Source organism: Aptenodytes patagonicus, chromosome 4 (genome assembly GCF_965638725.1).
Source record: "Aptenodytes patagonicus chromosome 4, bAptPat1.pri.cur, whole genome shotgun sequence".
NCBI classification, from domain to species: Eukaryota; Metazoa; Chordata; class Aves; order Sphenisciformes; family Spheniscidae; genus Aptenodytes; species Aptenodytes patagonicus.
Window position 1 is genome coordinate 30,732,555 of NC_134952.1, and position 19,990 is coordinate 30,752,544.

Genomic DNA, 19,990 nt, shown 5'->3' on the forward strand with positions numbered 1-19,990 from the left:
TTCCACCGTGCCACCCTGTGAACTGCAGCCCAGGCATGCTCTAGAGCCAGCTGCATGTGCTGTAAGGTCAGCGAGGGTATTAGCGCAGGCTTGAGGCTTACTTCACTATCCCTACAGACAGATCCTAAGCCTCCTAAAGTAGGGCTTAGATGGGAGTTTAGACAGAGATCAGCAGTATTTCGTTCCTCGAAACCGCTACGCAGCTGCTACCTCTCACCGAAGACTTTTTTGTTTCTCTATGTTCAAGGCCTCCGGGCCCCTAGAGTTCGGCCGGGGCAGAGATCGACAATTATGTCCCAACGAAGACGAAAGCCGCGTCACGACCCAGGCCGCGGGTCCGCCCCTAACTGACCGCCGTAGGGAGCGCGACTGAGCAGCCGGGGCGCTTCTCGCTGGGGCAGAAGGCCGCCCCCTCATCCCCGACCGCAGCGGCCGGGGGGCGCTGGCCGTCCCCCTGTCCCAGGGGCAGCCCCACGCCGTCTCCCCGCGGGGGAGCGCGGGAGGGGAGGCGCAGCACAGCGGCCTCTCCCCTCAACGGTAGCTCGGAGCTGCGAGTCAGCCGCCATCGGCCCCGCTCACGCGCCCTACCGCCACCGCCCCTCCCCCCTCGCGGGGTCACGTGCGCCAGCTCTACCAATAGACAGCGGCGCCCTTCCCGCTGGCTCCCCCTGCCCCCGCCCCCTCCAACGGCGGCGGGCGCCGCGCGGGGTCTCGCGGGAGCGGCGGGACGGTATTTAAGGCCCCGGGAGGCGCCGTCCTCCCTCTTTCTCTGCCGCCTCTCCCGCGGTAAGGCCGCCGCAGCCGCTGCCGCAAGGAGCCCCGGGCTCCTAACGGGCGGGGTGGGGGGATGGGACCTGCTCGGGTCTTCCCTTCACATCTTGCCCTCTCGGAGCCTGGCGGTGCTCCGGGGAGTCAACACAGGGGGATAGAGCACCTTTCCCTCACAGAAACCCAGTGCGGAGCCGTTCCCCTCCGCCCTGCATCCTGTCGTGAGGCACATGCGCCCCCCGTCCCTTCTCCCTCCCCGGCCCCCTCGCTGCTCCGGGCTGACTTCTCTCTCCCTTCGCAGCGTGCAGCGTGGGCCGCGCGCTCCCCATGGCGGCCGCCCGGCGGGGAAGAAGGCGGCAGGAAGCGTCCCAAGGTACCGGCAAGGCCTTCAAATGCCCCCGAAGGCTTTGTCGGCGGGCCTGCCGCGCTCGGCTGCTCCCGGCGTGGGCAGGAGGCAAAGCACAGTAGGCCTTGTCAGTGGGAAGTGCTGGAGATCGGGAGTCGTGCCTTTGAACGCCTATAGGTAAGGGGGCACACCGACTTCATCGCGTGCCTCAGCCTAGGGCTGGTTAGATAAGGCTTTGGGCTTCAGAAACGGAGGGCTTTGAATCCTGAGACTACCACTTAAAGACAAACATCTGAGGGTACTGGCCTGTACCACCGTGAGACAAAGAAGTCTTTTTGTACATTTGTACCCTTCAGCAGAAGGGTGTACAGACCTTAAATCTGATTCAGTGTAGTGGTTTCTTTTTTTATAGGCTGCATCAAGAAAACTACAGTTAAAACCTGCAGTGTTTAGGGTGCTGAATGCTGTAGGGACTTAAGTTCAAACGGACTTAACTTTTCAAACAAGGAAAAGTCACTGATTGCATAGGCTTTCGGTCCAGTCTTCTAGTATGCCTCTAACAGTGACCTTTGTCTCTCTTGGTTGAGTGCTGTACAATTTGTTACGAGGTACATGTAAGTAGGCACAAGGTAGCAATGAATTGGCTGGTAAAGATCAGTCTCTTAAATCTAAAAATTTACAGTTTATGTCAGGGTAGTGTCAACACTAAAAGCAATTTAGGCTTAATAAACTTTCCATTGTTTCTGATTATCAGTATATTTTAAAAGATGTTAAAAAGATACTCTATGTGGTTTGAATGGGCTGATCAGAAAAGAATCTTTAACAGATTGAACCATTTACTACCTTTTGTTCTAGGTCTTGATTTGATAAGGATCTTTATGTTAATGATTCCTGCAACTTTGTAGAATGTGGCTTTAAGAAGGTTTGTAATTAGATGTAATATAAATTATATTATAATTTAATAATTTTTGCCTTTTTTGTGCTCTTTAGGGGTCCCACTTAGCAATTTCATGTTTGAAATATTCTAGACATGGATGATCACACCTAAATTAGAAGCAATGCTCAGGACTTCTTAGGAACAAATAATACCTTCTGCTAGAAGGTAAGTGTGCTCTAGCGTAATGACAATTGCAGATCGTTTTAAATCTTACTTTTTTATAATTCACAAATTTCAAGTAAATTGTAATACCTCTTTTGAGTAAATGGTAAGTTCAGATCATCTTAGTTAAAAAGACAAAATTGGTGCTATAACCTACTCCCCTTTTATGCTTTGCCCTCTTAAGCCTGGCAGTGTCTTAAGTGGCCAACACAGAGGGGTATATAAGTTCTCTCTCAAACCCAGAGGTGAGGTTGAAACTCTTCTTTGGAGCATGCTGAGAGGAACACATTCATGAAACCACTGAACTTTGGGAAGTTACCAAATCAACTCTATTGTGTTCAAAATAGCTTGTAGGTAGGTTTTGAACTGTTATCTGATTATCATGTTATCTGAGTCTTGATGTCAGTTTCATGTAAATCTTATTTTCCAGGTTTCTCAAGTGTGTTGATGCTTCATGAACCTGTGTGAGATATCTTGAGTGAAAAGAGTTCCTTGTAAATTGATTGGTCTCCAGGTATGTAGTGTAAAAAGGATTATCAGATGTTAGTGGTTAGATATAGAACACAATCCAAAGCTGTTTAAATTATTCCTTACCTAAAAACTAAAAAGAAAAAAAGAAAAACAAAACCAAAATTAGTTTGGACTGGTGGAAACCTGTGTGGAAATTGTTAGAACTTTATATAGATTTAGCCAATCTAAATTGGAAAAAATCTGAGGAAAGCTTATGGTCACAATAGTTATTGGATCCATTTACTTTAATCTGGCTGGTCCTCTGGAATGGAATCCATGCTAATGATGTGGGAAAGGAAAAATCCTGTCCTGTACAAATGAAGAAATTTGTATTGAGAAATGGCTCTGACTTACGGGTTAGTGTCATGCAGCATGTTCATACAGCTCAACCTTAGGCCAGTTACCACTCTTGTGTGTGCAATGCGGACTGCAAATTAAATAAAACTTTTTACAGGGAGAAAACCAGCATGTACAAAGGGTTGGAACTGATTTAAACATCAGCTTATGATTTGATGAGTGGCTGATTCATACTAGATGACTCCATAATACTGTAATGTATTATCTTGAAAGTGAAATTGAGAGAAGCAATGGCTAAAACCACATCTTCAATGATCGTGTTTAAACAGGAACCTCATTGTTGAAACTGAAATTTCTTAAAAACTGCTGTGATTTATTTCTATGTCTGTGTAGATTAATTGAAATAAAATGTGAGAATGCTACCAGAAGTTTGTGTGTTCTCAAGTTTTCTCATCTAGGTACTTCCTGCATGAAGGCTTTGTCTCATGGATGTGAATACTTTTATATTGTCATGCAGAAACATTCTGTTGCCATGTGCAAATTTGATCTTGAACTTGCAAATCCATTGAAAATGTCCCTCTTAATCTTCATCTTTTATTCTGAATGTCTGGTCATGGTTTTCTGAATTTTTTAGAATGCAGAAGAACTTTAAGACCAGCTGGCCAACTTCTAAGTTCATTAGGCTGTATGTTATTTTCATGTTCTCCAACTAGTCAAAATATTGTCTCAAACTTCAAAGAACAAGTACTATTACTTAGCAAGAATCCCATTACCTGCCTATTTCAAACAAAAAGGAAAATGTTGCAGTATTCCATGTAAAAAAAAAAACTACAAACCAAAAAACAACCAGTGTGAAGATCCTTGAAGAGCAAGATCAATATTGTTGAGTGATTGAAAGCTTGTATGTGCTTTTCAGTTGCTTATGTCTAAGTAAATATCAAATTTATTCCTCAGTAGTAGGTCTTAACATGGAGTGACTTATATGCATCCTATTACTATACTAGCCAATGCTTCCTTGGAATGCACAAACAAGAATATAAAATACAGTGTGAAGTAACTGCCAGGCAGTCCCCACAGCCTACATGGGAAAGTGAGTTTGTGTGGATTTAGGACTAAACTTTGTCTTTTATATACTTGGTCAGATTTAACCTCCATCTAGCCAGGAAGTGTTTCTGGTTATCTTTGCTTAAACATCTGCTAAATGGGGTGAATAGTGATCTATTATATTTGTAGCCTGCTAGGCCTACTGAAGTGTTTCTTTTCCTCTGGACTTGTGTTTTAATAAAGCTAAAATGAAATTTGAAGGGCATACAAAAGTACTTTTTCTTTATATTAAACCTGTCTGACAACTGCTAGTTCCTGTTAGAGAAACAATGAATCATTTTCCTACAAGCCTTCTCAGTTGTAGACCTCTGTCCTCTGCAGTCATGCTCAAGGATTAAGTTTTAGTCTGTTCAGCCTTGCCTTATGTGAGTGTGGTTTCATATCTGATCCATGCTGCCCTGTACAGGTTTTCTAAATCTTGCTTCTCTTAGGTTCAACGCTAGTTGATGGTATTCAGCATAGACAATTTCTAAATGCTGTCTCCTGTTTTCCTTAACTAGTAAGCTTGTTTCCATTTGATAGCTTGGGCTGATGTTTTCAGTGAGCTTTCTATACTTCTAGAACTTAATGAAGAGAGTAGAAGCTATCTTAGAATTAGGGTTGGAGTTTTCCATCCCAGATTCATTAGTTGTGCAATAAATGGCATTAAATTCCATCTGTTGATCTGTCGAGGATCTTGTCAGAATCAAGATCTTTTGGAGTCTGCAGTCATGGTTAGCTTTGAGTATTTTGCTTTTTTCACGTCAATTGATGCTGAAAAGAGAGCTTTGAAATCTTTTCACTTATGAAAACTAGCTATTTGTTCCTCTCCTTTCTGAATCAATGGCCCGGGAGTACACTAAAGGTCCCTTCTATTTCATGGTAGCTGTCATGCCCTTGGAGGACCTATCTGAAGATTTTGAAAATACAGCATGTTCATTTGAGTCATCCTCTGTGCTTAGGTGCTGACTCCTTCAGAGACTTGTTTAGTTTTTTTGAAGCATTACATTCAACTTCATGCTGTGCAGTTGGTGATTAAAAAGTGCCATTAAATCCTAATGACTTGGTCCTGATCCACAAATTTGTTCTAAAATGTTTCAGGCAGGTCCTTGTTCATTCAACCCTAGCTTTTAAAAACTTTGGGAAAGTAGTCTCTATCACAGACAAATCATTCATTTGGCTTTTGTGATGTAGCCTTCAAATTCTCAAAGGCTCCTTTCATACTTGTTCATTTCTTGGGCTTGCAAACTCTTTTGCAGACTGCCTGCTTCTGATCAATTTGAAGAGATTTTAATATTCTTTTATCATATTGCTCCTTAAGCATTTCTGCTGCTTCAGTATGGTGCAGTTTTAAACTGGGTTATTCAGTTTTACTTTTCTTTGTTTTGGTGTGACTTGCAGTTATGGAAAGATATGGAAAGCTTCACTGTGGAGCACATTCACAGTTTAAAAGTGCTATCATTTTCGTGTGTTTTGATTTGCCTATGAGACTGATTAAAACTTGTCTTTTAAGCACCATTTTATCTGGTTAGCTATACTGCACCCTTTTTAACTGGTCCTTTCAAGTAGTTTCATTGCTCATTGCTTTCCTCCTTTTTTTCCTTTCTTAACAGGAGAAATTTGCCTTAAGTTTCAAGAAGTTCAATATAAAAATGTTTTAGGATGTACTTCTTTCCATTGCTGACAGCTGAAGTTTTGTTTCCTATCAGTCTTTCTGTTGCAGAAGATAACTTTTTCACATTAGTGGCTTATGCACTTATACTGTATGTGGGCAGTATGTTATACAAGTTCCCCAGTAAAATTGCAGTGTTAGCAAAGTCCTAATTTGCTGTAGCTATTAATGAAATACCTGCGTGCCACTAAGTGATGATGTTGCATGTAAAGTTCAGCCTTTGCTGTTCCATCGTTCTGAAACATCTGGTCAGAAAGGCTGATGAAGAGAGAGGGAATCCATTCTAAACAGGATCTACTATTCTGGTTTCACACAGCATAAATGGATTCAGTATATGGTTTTAGTACATCTGGAGAGAGAGCAAGAATGAAAAAAAAGGGTACTTGAGACTCTATGGTGAATACTCAACGTTTCACCTACCTTGTTCTTCAGGTAAGTAGGCAATCTTAAGGCACTATTCTTTAAAAATGGGAAGAGCTTTTTCAGTAGAACTGGTTTAATACAAAATCAAAGTAGAGTTTGTATTTTAAACTAAAGAAGTATCAAATTATTTCATGTGTTTATAAGGCTTATGACTTTTTATGTTTGGCTATTTGTTGTCACTCAGTTGGGGCCATTATTCTATGCTGAAGGCTCATTTTGAAGAAACACTGGTTGGAAAGATAAGTCACTTGAGATACTCTATTCCATGACTTCTCATGAGTAGTGATAATAAGAAGTTTCTTACCAATTAACTTTGACTTGTTCCTATTCCATCATCAGGCTTTTTGGAATATAAATACGTCCGTTCAGGCATCATTCACCTAATTTTGTGATATAACATGTTAAAATATTGAAGCAAAACAAAGGGATTACTGTTAGTCTAGGAATACAAAGTAAGTCTAAACCTGACAACTTAATTGTAAATTAGCTCATTCACCCTGACCACCACCCTGTGGCACTGTATACTTGGGGCTGTGCAGTTCACGAAGAGAGAGCTGGTTTGTATAAATGCTGTCCTCTAAATGAAGTTATAACATTGCAGTTTTCCCTTTTATTACTCATTGGAAAAGTGAAGACTAATGGAAGAAAAATAGCCATGTTTGCTGGAGAATAGTCAAGGGCTAACTAGTTGGCTTACACCATCACAGATTTGTATTAACTCGTCTTGTTACAGGCTAAATGACATTAAGCCAAATTCTGCCATTTTATAAATTTTTCGTACATATGGTTCATACAACAGGGATTACATGAGAGTTTTGGGGGAAATAAAGATGGAGGAAAACTATAATATAGCTTTTAATCTACATTTCTGTTTATTCTGGCTATTGATTGCAAACTTGGGAATGCTGCTTTGGCTTTTCATTGACTAAATCTGCAAGAACTTTAAATTTGTTCAGCAAGACTGAAGACTGTCAGACAGAAGGGGGAATATTTTCATATCTGTATTTATTCCATGTTCTAGCAGACGGTTGAAAAGCATGATATTTCCTACTTCCCTTCCTTTTAGTAAGTTGTTACAACTCTTGAGGCTCAATGATCAAAGGAAATGCAGATGATAAAGCTGAAGAATGAAACGTACTTTGGGAGTAACCTGTGCTAAGCCCTGGACGGTTTTTGGTGCACAGGGCTACATGCAACAACATTTTGTGTTCTGTGCCATGGTCTGGCAAGACATGAAATGCTTATGCTTCCCTTTTTTTGGATTTGGAACAGTTGCTGGGGAACCATCTTGAAAGTCTGGTACTCCCGAAGGGTTTTAGTTCTGAGGAGCTTGGCAATATCAGAATTTGTGTGATGACTTCTACTTAGTAACACAGATTTGTGATCTCCAGGGTTTGTACTGCTTTGTTTTTAAGAATCTAAAGTTTGGGTGCAGGTATTAATTCATGTTAGAGTTATGTTTATGACTCTGTGGCCTTACCTTAATAAATCATACTTATTGATCCTCAGTGGGAAGCTTGGAGGTGATACTCAAGTAATAATGGCTACTTGTTGTCCTAGCTATTCTTTTGAGTTGATGGTTAGTTGCCTGCATCATCCTCATTTTTGCTCATGCCTTCCCATAATGTTAGTCATATTCAAGATTCTTGAGTTCATGCAAAGAGCAAACTAGCAGTAGAGAATATAGACCGAATGTACTTGTACCTAAGAAACAATGAGTGGGCATCCCATATATTCTGGTTTGGATCAATGCAGGCAGGCATTTCTTACAAAACAGTTTGAGATGGAAAAATCCTCTTTTTATGGTCATTAGGTACCAGATCTATATAGAACACATTTTCTTAAAACTTTCTACATTTGGCTTCAGATGCAACTCACACTGGATTTTTCCACACGTCGATACTTTTGCTTATCTAAATAAAGGTGAAAGCTGCGTGACCTTCGCTGACATTCATTGCTGCAAAGAGGGCCTTTTCTGTTCAGTGGACTTTGATGTAAGGATCAGAGATTTCCTCACATGCTTTGATATTTAAGTTCTGCAGCTTTGACTCAATGCATAAATACTGAACACTATAATACTGAAAACATTCATACTCTTCAGGTGAAAAAAAATATAGAAGCTGACAACAATGACTTCACATCTTCAGATTGTATTGTATGTGTTTACTGTAAGATACAATGTTAATTTAATTCACAACACGTTCTAATAAACGTATTTTAACTTAAATATACTTTATTAAAATCATGAGCAGGAGTAATTGGAAATAGGCAGAGTCCTAGGAAGAGTAGTGTGCACAAAACCAGGGGATGAAAAAATGCTGGGAGTTCCTGCTTTTAGTACTGCCTGGGTTTGGAGACAATAGGTCGTGCAGATCCATAGTTTGTCTAATGTGGTAGCAGGCGAGGTCCTTTTATTTCCTTCTCAGTGGTATATTGCACACCAAAGCAGAGGTGGTATGTGGCCTGTGATTCAGAGTGTTTTCAGACTTTCTCTTGAAAAGTGGAGGGATTATGTGAAGGTAATTTGTATAAAGGAATTCAGTTTAGGTTTTATTAGTGCTCCTGCCATTGAGTCTTATTACAGATGGTGTAGGAAGATGAAATCCCAGCTTCTGTTTGGCTATATCATGATTGTGCCTTAAAAATAGAAAATCATCTCATGCAGTTTGGAAAGTGAAAGAAAACAAATAGCAGCTCTATAGAAAAAATTCTCTGAAAGCTACTTGAAATGATTGCTAACTGTAATGTTCTCAGGATTTTAGTAATGGATCCTATTAGGCTCATCACTTCATTTTTTTTTTTTTTTTTTTCCCGCCAAAGTGTAAACATAAAATACGTATAACATACTTTATTGGTAAAGTAACCAGAAGGGAATTAAGCCAAGTAAAGCACACAGAAGGATGCAGTCTGTTTCCAGAAATAATGTGTTCTCTCACACATGCCCAGACTCAAGATACTGATTTCACGTCCAGTATGGCACAAGCTTTTTAGAGTTGCTGGTATGCTGTGACATACCATGATTTTTTTTTCCAGATACCCATGGGTTGCCTCAAAACTTCTGTTTTAGACCTTGCTGCTGCTGCTTCAATTTGCAGATAAGTTATGGCCTCTCTGTCCTCTGTTGTGTGGTATAAAAGAAAAAAAAAAGATAAAAAGAAATAAGTAGAAAATAAGAAAACAAAAAATCTCTTCTGCCGTTCTACCTGAAATCTGGGATTTTCATCTAGACACACTCCTGCTATCAAGAAAAGCTGGAAAGAGAAAAAAGATATATTAGAACTCATATATGTGCCATAAAAATGTTTCAACTCTATGATGTGCTTTTATGGTAACAGTAATGTGAAAATTATTAAAAAGAAACCCCAAGAACTGTAAGATGACATTAAGTCCCTCCCAGATTCAAGATATTGCTGCTGCTTATACTGCATAATGAGTATGTTTATTGGAACTGCTTGCCAGCTGCAATCCTTTCAGTTGTCCACTGCTCATTTGTGTGTCATTGATGGCAGGGCATGAATCATTTTTGGCCTCATGCAAAAAGATGCTGCCAGGTCAGTATTTTCATATTTTATCGTAGGGAGAGCACCCCAGATTTGGGTACCTTAACTGTAGGTCATTTTTCCCTTGTAGTGTTGCAGATGTAATAGCAATGTGGTCTGATTCCCACCTGTATCGTGTTAAGGCTGAGAAGTCTCACTCACCTGAGCTAGGTCCCATCTGTGCTCTTGGTCTGAGCTGAGAAATGATGGTTCCATCTGCTGTGGCTCCTCTCCAGCATTGTTTTACCATGTGTTAGTTAAAGGAAACTAATTGTACAAGTAAGTAACAGGGTGACTTTTTTTTACTGCTACTGGGGTGCCATACCTCTGGTTTTTCTTCCAAGCTTATGTTTTATTGCTGTCTCTGTTTTGGTTCACAGTAAGTATTTCATCTGTTCTCACCTGACTGGATACAAGACTTTGCAGTGTGTCAATTTACTGTGAGTCAAAGCAGAAGGAAGATCTCAAGGTACTTCTCTAGGTTGGTCCTATTAAGCTCTGCACCAAGTTCCTTAGATTGCCACGTTCTTCCCAGGCTCCTCAGGCTGCAATCCTCCTCTGCAGTAGCCATGATTTTCGCTCCTCATGGGACTTCCTCCCTTCAACCAATTTATGAATACTCAATAGATATATTATAGTATTTGAGTTTTGTTGCTACTGTTTCTCAGAAATGCTAAACAAAAAACATTTTAAACTGACAATATGGAGAAGCAACTGCTTTTAATAAATGCTGTGGGATATTTGTGTGTGATTTGAAAGAATTACAAAATTAGACAGGCTAAACAAAACAGACAAGTTTAAGATATGGAAAAATATTAGCTCTGCCTTGTAGCTATCTGTGTAACCGATTAATACTTACAATTTCAGACAGCATTAAGCTGATAGAAAAATAATTTTTTTTTTAAATTTTAAAATTTCTCGCATGCCTACAGGCAGCATATTTTAGAGGTGAGCAGGAGGAGAAAAATTACTGCCATTGTCATAATTCCGTAATGAAGTTAGCACCACCTGGCTTAAGCACGAGATACTGTGTAGTCCATAATTTTTATAAACTTTCCCTTGAACTGTTTGCTCACTTTCTTTGGAAATTTCTAGGAAAAAGAAAGTGTGCCAAGAATTTGTCGTAAAACACTGAGAATTTGAGTATCTGTATATATGCCATTAGAGAGGGGCTGATGGTTTTCCTTTTTGACTAGAAATATGGCTATTAACTGAATGCAGCTTCAGCTATTGGATGAGTGCTCTCTCTCCATATTTGGATATAGGGTTTGGGTATGAAATAAAAAAGTGAAGAAAAATAATGAATATGTTATATACCCTCTTAAATATCCTATGTATCTCAAACTGCTTCACAATGCTATGAGTTACAGTGCTGCTGTCATTTCAGGAACTGTAAGCAGATACAGCATTTGTTATGTAGTCAGTAACAGCTCCCATGTAACCCTTGGACAGAACTTGATTTATGTGGAAGAAAATACAGATCGAGTACTACCATTGTTGAAGTTTTTTTTTTTTTTTAGAAAATTGTTACATTTTTTATTAAGTAGAGATATCATTCCTTGTAAAGTGTAGTATGATAGAAGAGCTGCTCTCTAGGCTCTCTCTGGCTTGAGACCTATCAATTAGAATTTGAAAAGGCTGCTCAAATCTAGGTAGCTTTAAAACTTCCAGAAATGAGGTATGCAAACTTAGTTGGAGGTCACTAGGACCTGTAAATCAGTATGGTGGATGATGAGCACGGTAGCACAAATGTAGGGCAGGTCTTCAGGACAGTTTCACCAAAATTCAATGAGACTGTGCTTGTTTACTTCAGCAGAGAGTCAGGCCCCCCACTCCTCTCTATAAACTTTGGTTATCTTTCTGAGGTTGCTATTCATAACCTAATGTCTAAAATGATTTGAGGTCCTGTCCTCAGTCTTGCCTCTTTCTTATCTCAGTAGCTCACCTCACCATTCCTGCTCTGTGCTGTGCTACCAGGTGCCCTGGCACAGTCTGAAGGTTTGGGATTATATAAAGTTGGGTTATTTATACCATTTCTCACTAATCCTCATGCTGTTAACCTGAACTCATCTTTGATCTTGTTCAGCAGGATGTCACAAGGTTTTAGCTTGACTCATAGAGTTTCTCATGTATTACCTTTGGTTTTCGTTTTGAGAATAATAATCTCTGCTCTTCCATGTAAGTGATCTGTCCTTCCGTTGTGGCTTCTGCAGTTTAATTGTGAATTATTACTGTTTCACCACTTCTTGTTTTTATTCAGAGTAATTGTATTATTACTGAGTCCACCTTAAGAAGGTTATTTAATATCTTCCCAATATTTTGTGTATGTTTGTGTGATGACAGGGAGAAAGTCCCTTGCAATTTGTAATCAGAATCTTTAAAGTAGTTATAGACTGTGATTTAAGTATTTATTGTTAGACTTTTACATAGTCTATGTTTTTATTGCCTTGAGATTTGAGTACAAGTTGGACTGCTTGAGAGGGTCTTGCATAAAATTCAGTAGTGCAAAATGTTGTTGCCATTTTCTTGTGGAAAAATAAATTAGAGGTGAATATTTCATGTATTGAGAAGGGGGTGGAGAGGAATTGTTTTTCCTTCCAAGTAAATTATTTTCAGTTGTCAGATTTCAAAGCTCCAAGTAAGGATATCATGTGGATCATCTGTTTGCTTATAGTCCCAGCTGCCTTTCAGAACCACTCTGGCAGAATTTCTCATGCTAGATTCTATAAATTGCATGTTTTGAAGTAATTTAAAATAAGGGGTTTTAGGGTAGGGTTTTTCAGAAGTATTCAGAACTGGATTCTTTCCAGTCTTTCTGAAATTAGAGTTTTACTGTTGATGTCAATAGAGCAAAATTTGGCCAGTGCTGAATAGTTTGAAAATCCCACTGCTGGTTACTAAAAGCAAAATCACTGGTATTCCTTAATCTCTTCAGGTGGCAGGGCGTGTTGGGTTCAGCCAAGTAATTTGCATTGGTCACACTGAAACTGTTGATAATGTAATTCCATACTTATATCACAAAGCCAAGAGGAAAAATTAATTTTTTTATCCTGTAGGCACCAAATGAAATATAAAACACACAGATGTAGTTGTAGACTGTCTTTCAAGAAGCCATCGGTCGTGCCCTGTGTATCATCAAATAGAGGCATTGCACAATATAAGCAGACTTGCAAGTATGAACTATTTTAGTAGGCAGGAGCTTGGTTTGAGGAAATTGGTTTTGTTACTCACGACGCAGTTCCTTTAAGAACCTGAGCTAGCCCTATGTAATACTTAACTCCCTGCTTGAATTTTATTTCCTAAAATACAGCTCTAGAGATAGAGGCACAGAGTAGAGTTACAGTTCATACTCATAGTATGTAACACACTACAGGGCAAACCTGTAAATCAAAGCAATCATCGAGGTAAAGAGCTTTAGGAAAAGATGAGTTTCATACAGAGAATGGTATGGAAGACTTGATCTAGAATACAAGGTCAGTCTGATTTTTGTGTGCATGCTTTAGTGTCATTGTGGTAGCATCACTGGGGTAAAAGAAAATCCTATTTAAACAATATGTACTTAATTGTTATTAAAAAGCAGATAGAACATAGAGTTAAAATAATGAAACAAATCTGCTTACAAAATGATAGCTTGAGGGAGCACCATGAGATGACTGAAAAAGAGAAGGAAAATAGCCATCACATACAGGGGTGTTGTAATTCCAATTTTATTTTGAAACTGGAAAGCTACCGCAAATTTCATTTACATTTTTTGGCATGGACTGAAGAAAAGTGTAGATATGGTTGTGTGAATGGTGAAGAATGAAAGCAGAAAGTGAAGATGCAGTGGTTTGTGTTTCACACATTGTTCAGGAACCTTGAGAGCTGGGTTTGGTTGCTCTGGTTTGAAATAGTAACCACCTCAAACCGAATGCTACCTATTGTGGGAAGTCCATTTCTTCAGTCCCCTAAAAACATTACCTGAGGGTAAAAAAATCAAAGCCGCATGCTGGAGAGATGTCAAATATTGTTTGTGACAACATAAGCTCAGTAGTCTGTTCCACCAACAAAGTATTTATGTATGATGAATTACAAAACTAAAGTCAACATGGGAATTAGTTGGTGATCAAAACTTATCCAGAGTCAATAAAAAATTGTCAAGAGCAGAACAAAATAGATAACAAAATGTAGACGTTTTGTAAAACTCAGTATGTCTAGTCCATATCAAAGCTAAACTAGTCTTTCTCCCTGTTTGATAGTTTATATATCAAAACCCGAAGCATTTCACACACCTCTCACATTTCTGGTCTATAATTTAGCAAAAGGTGGGGTATTCAGTACAAGTCATCATTAGTGTCTGTAGATGGATCGTTTAGGAGTCTGAAATATACTTTGTTCACAATCATAATCTACTAAAAAGATGTCTAAAACACAAGCCATATGATTAAGTATATTACATAACAACTCAGCAATGTTGCTTTAAAACTCACTTATCTTTTTAACCTTGGATAATTTTTCCCCCAATAAGTTGTATGCAGGCAGCTTGTCCAGAAAAGGAATTGTTCATTTAGGTGAACAATTGTTCATTCAGCTGTTAATTCAGCTGAAAAAACCACGGGTAATATCACCTCTGCTTGTTAGAAAAGCAGTGCTCAAATTCGGCAAGAACATCTTTGAGTTTTCAAATGCAGTTGGTTTTATTGACTGCATGGTTTCGGTCCTTGTCTAACTAGAAACAGAACCAGCTGAGATCACAGACTGTGGCTCATTGCTCCTTGTTCAGCTATAGCTCTGCTGAACACAGTGCTGGGGGTTTTACCACATTTGCTTGCTGCTTTTGATTCCAAGCTGTTTGGAGCAGATCTGCTTATGTAAACATGCATACAGAAACGATCTGCACCAGGGATGGATGGTTACCCAAGATTAATCAGAACGAAGACAGAGGACTCGTCAAGAATGTAGGTCCCAGCAGGCTCAGCTTCTGCGGGGCATTATGTCTTCAGGAAAGAGTTAGGGAGCGAGGAGGAAGGTAATGGAAATGGATGAGGCCTCATTATGGTGTGCCTACCTGTGAAAGTATGCTCTCAGACATTTGTAGGGCTGGAGAAGGATACAGTTCCCTCACTCAGGAGTCCATTTGCTGTTCTCTCCTGGAGCTGCAAATCTACGAATGAGCCTAAAGGGATGTGATCAGTGCAGTGTAAAAAAGTCTACTGTAATTTATATAGAATCAGTCCTTGTTCTAGTAGCAGAGAGGAACATGTTAAATAAGCCTATAGGGAACACCATAAAATTGCATTTAGACTTCTTGCAGTATGCAAGTTAATCTGCTTAGACCTAATTTTGTGGGGGAGTTTGTGCCATGGAGCCTGGATATATCCTAAGGGACCTGGTTCTCTATAAAGTTGGGCATCCAGCAGCAGTGCAGGCTATATAGCGTTAATGATTTTATAATAATAACAACAATTTTGATCTTCTGCAACTGTTTTAAATAGCTGGAATTGTGTATAAAGCAATAGGAGCAAATATGTCTCCTTATAGTCATACTTCTATAAATAACAGATTTTACTGTATTGAGAAAATTAGTTCCTTCTTGTGTTATCCACTGCCTCATTGTACCCACTGTACAACAGCCAAACACCTTGGCTACCCAAGGACAAAAGTGTCATTTTGTTTAAAGATGTACTTGTGCCCCATTTATTCAGGGCGTCTTAATTGTTAGATTCTCTGCATATGGTAACAGAGCTGCTTTTTACCAAGTGATAGCTTATAGCAGGTTTACCCTGATTCACAGTAACATGAAAGAAGCTTCCCTAAGTCCCAGAAATGATACAATTCTAGTGAAGTGTCATATATGGGTTTTTGAAACCTAATGAATTTTGTAACAAAAAGGCTTTTTGTCTTGTGAAGGAAATGCTAGTGTATCAAATCCAGGATATTTTGTATAATGCAGAGACCTTGCCTTGTTCAAGTTGCAACACTTAAAATTACTGGATGGCTTGAAAGGAGAACAAGCTAAAACAGAGCAAGTGGCAAAATGCTGGAGCATACTGCTGAAAAGCAAAAACACTGCATCATATTATCAACTAAGGGGAAAAAACCCCAAATTACTCTAAATTATTATAAAATTTCTTTTTGAAACCTAGGCTTCACTTTTTCAGTTTTGAAAATCTCAAGCTTACACAAAGCAAGGGGACAAGGGAAGAAAATTATCCAGAGGGTTGCGCCAAGGTCTCCATGAGGCCGTGTAGGATCCAAACCCACCGTTAAAAACAACTGGGGGTTAATAATCAGCACAGAAATATGTGGAGTTGGTAAGATGGGAGTGGAGAAAAGACTAGTGGCTTTCTCCTCTTTGCCTTTATTTTGTAACTGAAAAAACCTGATAGTTGAGACACTTGCTAAATAATTGCTAGTAATAACCATATCAATCTCATTTTAGAATTACTGCAGATTTATGGCAGAGCCTGGTGATTCTTTTATTATGGAGGCAGGCAGCCCATGCACTGTTTTGTACTCATCTAATCTCTCAGCATACTGGGGAAAAGCATACAGGTACATTTTGTTCTCAGAATAATTTTTAAAGACGTTTTGAAATCAGTAGGCTATAATCTTTCACCACTGGTATTCAAGACTGTACTGGCCTACCCTCTTACTTATTCTTTTCTACGTATACAACATTTAGCAAGGAAATGGAAAGAACACCACTGAGCTTTCCTTCTTGTTCCAGCATGAGAGCAGGGAACATAACGCCACCATACTGTAACACTTAAGATGATTTTCAGCTGATATCGAAACACTGAGAGAGAAAAATAACTGAATATAAGGTGTCAAAAAATCATACCCTCAAGGCCTTTTGTTACTAGAAAATAGGTCAATTTGCACTATATTTAAGGATGCTTGTGACCTTTCTGGTAACGATCTTATTGGCTTGGCAATATTCAAATTACAGTTCTATTTTAAAAATAACACCTGGGTACATTTGCTGTTAGAATGCCCAGATGGAGGACAAAAATCTTACTGAACGCTTAATTGAATGAAACATGTCTGGTCCGCATTTGTGTTCCTGGTGATCGATTATTCTGGCTTAGCAGCTCTGCCGGCTGCATACAAATTCAGGGTACCAGAGGCCCTTTTCAATAAACATAACAATTCAGTTAAGCTGCCTAAACTTCTTGTACCTTTTCCACGTTCCTAATTTAAATTGGCAGTGCTTGTGAATGGTATCAGGTTGTCAGCGCTAGAGAAAAGAACCGTTCCTTTTGTTCCCAGAACTAGTACAGTATGAACTTTCTTATCCGGTGGTACAGGAAGACTAGGATGACGAGGAGGGAAAACTTCCCATCCTTCATCTAATGCAGGAGCCACAAAGGACAACTGACTTTATAACTCAGCACTGGACTTAACAGAGGAGTTGCTGCTGAATCTTATGAATACCAGTTTATGCTGGTAATCTCTCGATTTTTTACTGTGAGGATAGTGCACAGTAACAAAACCCCTTCTACCACAGAGCAAAGATCAATACACCGTGTTCACCTTGCTTGTTTATATGTAGATAATTCTTGACCCTGTGCTCCCTAGAGGAGGTAGTAACACCACGTGTATCTTCCTGTACTCATGTGCCTTTTTATGAACCAAGCAATCTAATGTATATATTTATTAAAAATATGGAAAGTAATATATCCCACAGTACATCTGGAGTACCTTATTCAACTGTTAAAGAGTAATTCACTTATACTTGAATCATCTTCACATTAATAACGTAATCAAGAGTAATTCACTTATACTTGAATCATCTTCACATTAATAGCGTAATCAAGATCAGAATGGCCAAACAAGTATGTTCTGAAGTTCTTGCTGTTAGAGTAATCAAATTCCATAAATCTGTTGTCGAGGTTTCTTTGTCTTACTTACCTAGAAACCTTTCAGTCCTATAAATTATCACATCGCAAAACCTTGCTACCTTGCCATTCAACAAAATGCCTTACTCTGTGAGTGAAAGAAACCCCAAACCTATTTCTGCTTCTGATATGCCAACTAGAAAAAGCTCTGTCCCAAAAGTGCCCCAAACAGCTAGGTGGCCGTAGTGCCCAGGAAGCATGTGAAGTGTGTGTTTGGTTGCTGGCATGATGGTTTCAGCACACTGGACGTGCTGTTCCATCGAGGCTCTTGAAAGCTTCTTGTTGTAGTGCTGAATACAGTTTGCTTGGATAAAAATCACACTGAGCGCCAGTTTGAAGAGGGAGTGGGTTTGGCAACTGCTGCTGAGATAATTAGTCTAATTCTACTCTAAACCGTTGTTTGTCCCAGTAAGGAAATGGGCTTCCTGCGCCTCCTCACATGAAACCAGTTCTTCGTGCAGCTCCTCCTTAGCTGGCAAGTAAGCCCCTGTGCCTCCCCCTTCCCAGAGCTATCTGTGGGGGTGTCTCCCCCAGTCATGGCCTTCTAACATGATACTTCACCTTCATTGTCACCTTCTCCAGCAGAGAAGGGAAGGTGAGTAGCAGATCGGGTTAAATTCTCTCCCCTCCAAAAAATGTTTCATGCCCCTGCCAGGCCTTCTTCCTGCTGCTCACCTTCATCCCTCCTCTTCACCTGGTGAGACAGGGGAATCCATAATCCTGCTGCTCAAGGTACAGAACACTTTGAAAATAAGCATTGTAGTACAGACCCATACATATTTTTAGAAGCATGTACCTATTGCACTTTTTACAAGCTGGTTGTAAATTGTTTCATTGTTTACTGATTCAATTGTGTATTTTTCACACAGGCTTGCTCAACAAAGGAATGTTTCTAAGTCTCTTGGCAAGGTGAAGTGAAAACCTGGCTTGCAAAATCACTTCTGTTCACATTAGAAAATGCTTTCTACTATTATTTGTGGACTTTGGATCAGAAATCCTCTGTGTTGCATGTGTTCCCCAATGACTGCTGTGTAATTAGGCCCTGATGTTTCGGTAGAAGAATGCTCCCCAGGCCGCTGCCAGAGCAGCGCGCTCCCTGGTGCACCTGCACAAAGCTTCCTGATAAGGCTGTTCTAATCGGCACCTGAAGGAATGTGGTGTAGATCAGCAGCAAGTCACCAGTACAGTGGCTCCACTGTATCCCCAGTTAAGCTGTAACCGATACATAAACAGGAAAAAAAGCTGACTTTTTGTTTGTAACAAGCAGGGCATAGAGTTAGAGTGGATTAGATTTGTGCTTTGAAAAGAGCAAACTTCAGTGGCTTTCAAATACTTGGATTTGGTTCAGATCCTGCGATGGTGGAGAAAGTTTGCAAATCTAAATCCAGGCAATCTTACAATTATTAGACTTTTTTTTTTCTCTGTAACCTGCAAGTCGTCTCATAGGTAAGACCAAATTAATAGTTTCCCCCTTTTTTAAATTTTGGAAAAAATTTAACCATTCTTTCAAAAGTCATGTATTTTTTCTAGCACTTTCTTTTCAGTATGGGTTTTAATTACTTGTCATATATTAACACTTAATTTATTGGCTAAGATCCAAGCCACGTTCTGCTGAATTCTGCACACGCTTCTTGTGGTCAGGCAGTTTTGGTAAGCTATTCAAATAAAATATACTAGTAGGAGGAGAGAAATACTTTTCTTACCCAAATACAGGTCACTGCAGAATCATATGGACCAGTAGTTTGGCCCACACGATTCAGTGGGACTGAATCTGTATTAACTGCTGCTCTTCACATTCCCTGTTATACCATGGATCTTCATCAAATGTTACAAGTGACAGACCTGCACCTAGAAGGGTAATTGGTATCCACGGCTCCCTTCGTTTAGGCAACTGGTTGATCAAGACAGATATTCCTAGGAAGACTAGATTATTCCTTGAGGTTATTTTTCTCAGACATCCCATATACTTCTAGCTGAACGGTTATCAAGAAATCGGAACAGAGTAAGAGCCAGAATGGGCCCGGCTGACTGATTTCGCAGCTGATGGATGGTGTGGCTCTGTTAGCAGGTTGCGTGCCGTGTAATGCTGCTTTCTTTTATGCCCTGTGGCACTAGAGAATATGCAGAACGGACTGAAACATTGTCTTGTCATGGCCAAAACCATACATAGGAGACTTTAAAATCACACCCTATAAATGGCTTTTTTCCCCTTCCAATACCTTAAAAACAGGTAAGATCTTACTGAACAGCTTTCATATAACCTTCTGCTTCTGCTCCCCAAAGAGGCAAACAACAGGGCACTGGGGCAGTGTCACTGTGAATAGACCATATCTCCCGGTGACTTGAAGAGTTTTCCTGACTAAAGACGTTTTC

General features: G+C 39.8%; 1 long non-coding RNA gene and 1 other non-coding gene across 3 annotated transcripts; both read left to right on the forward strand.

Moving 5' to 3' along the window:
* The first annotated feature begins 789 nt into the window (after nucleotides 1-789).
* LOC143159438 (uncharacterized) lies at nucleotides 790-3,448 on the forward strand. 2 transcript variants are annotated; one of them, XR_012995172.1, is made up of 4 exons: nucleotides 794-1,291; nucleotides 2,105-2,216; nucleotides 2,644-2,727; nucleotides 3,178-3,448. It is a non-coding gene; the product is annotated as an uncharacterized LOC143159438 (long non-coding RNA). The 2 variants fall into 2 exon arrangements; XR_012995171.1 differs by lacking the exon at nucleotides 3,178-3,448 and having other exon boundaries at nucleotides 790-1,291; nucleotides 2,644-3,171.
* Nucleotides 2,385-2,502, forward strand: LOC143160170 (small nucleolar RNA SNORA26). Its single transcript, XR_012995346.1, has one exon. It is a non-coding gene; the product is annotated as a small nucleolar RNA SNORA26 (small nucleolar RNA).
* Nucleotides 3,449-19,990: the final 16,542 nt, after the last annotated feature.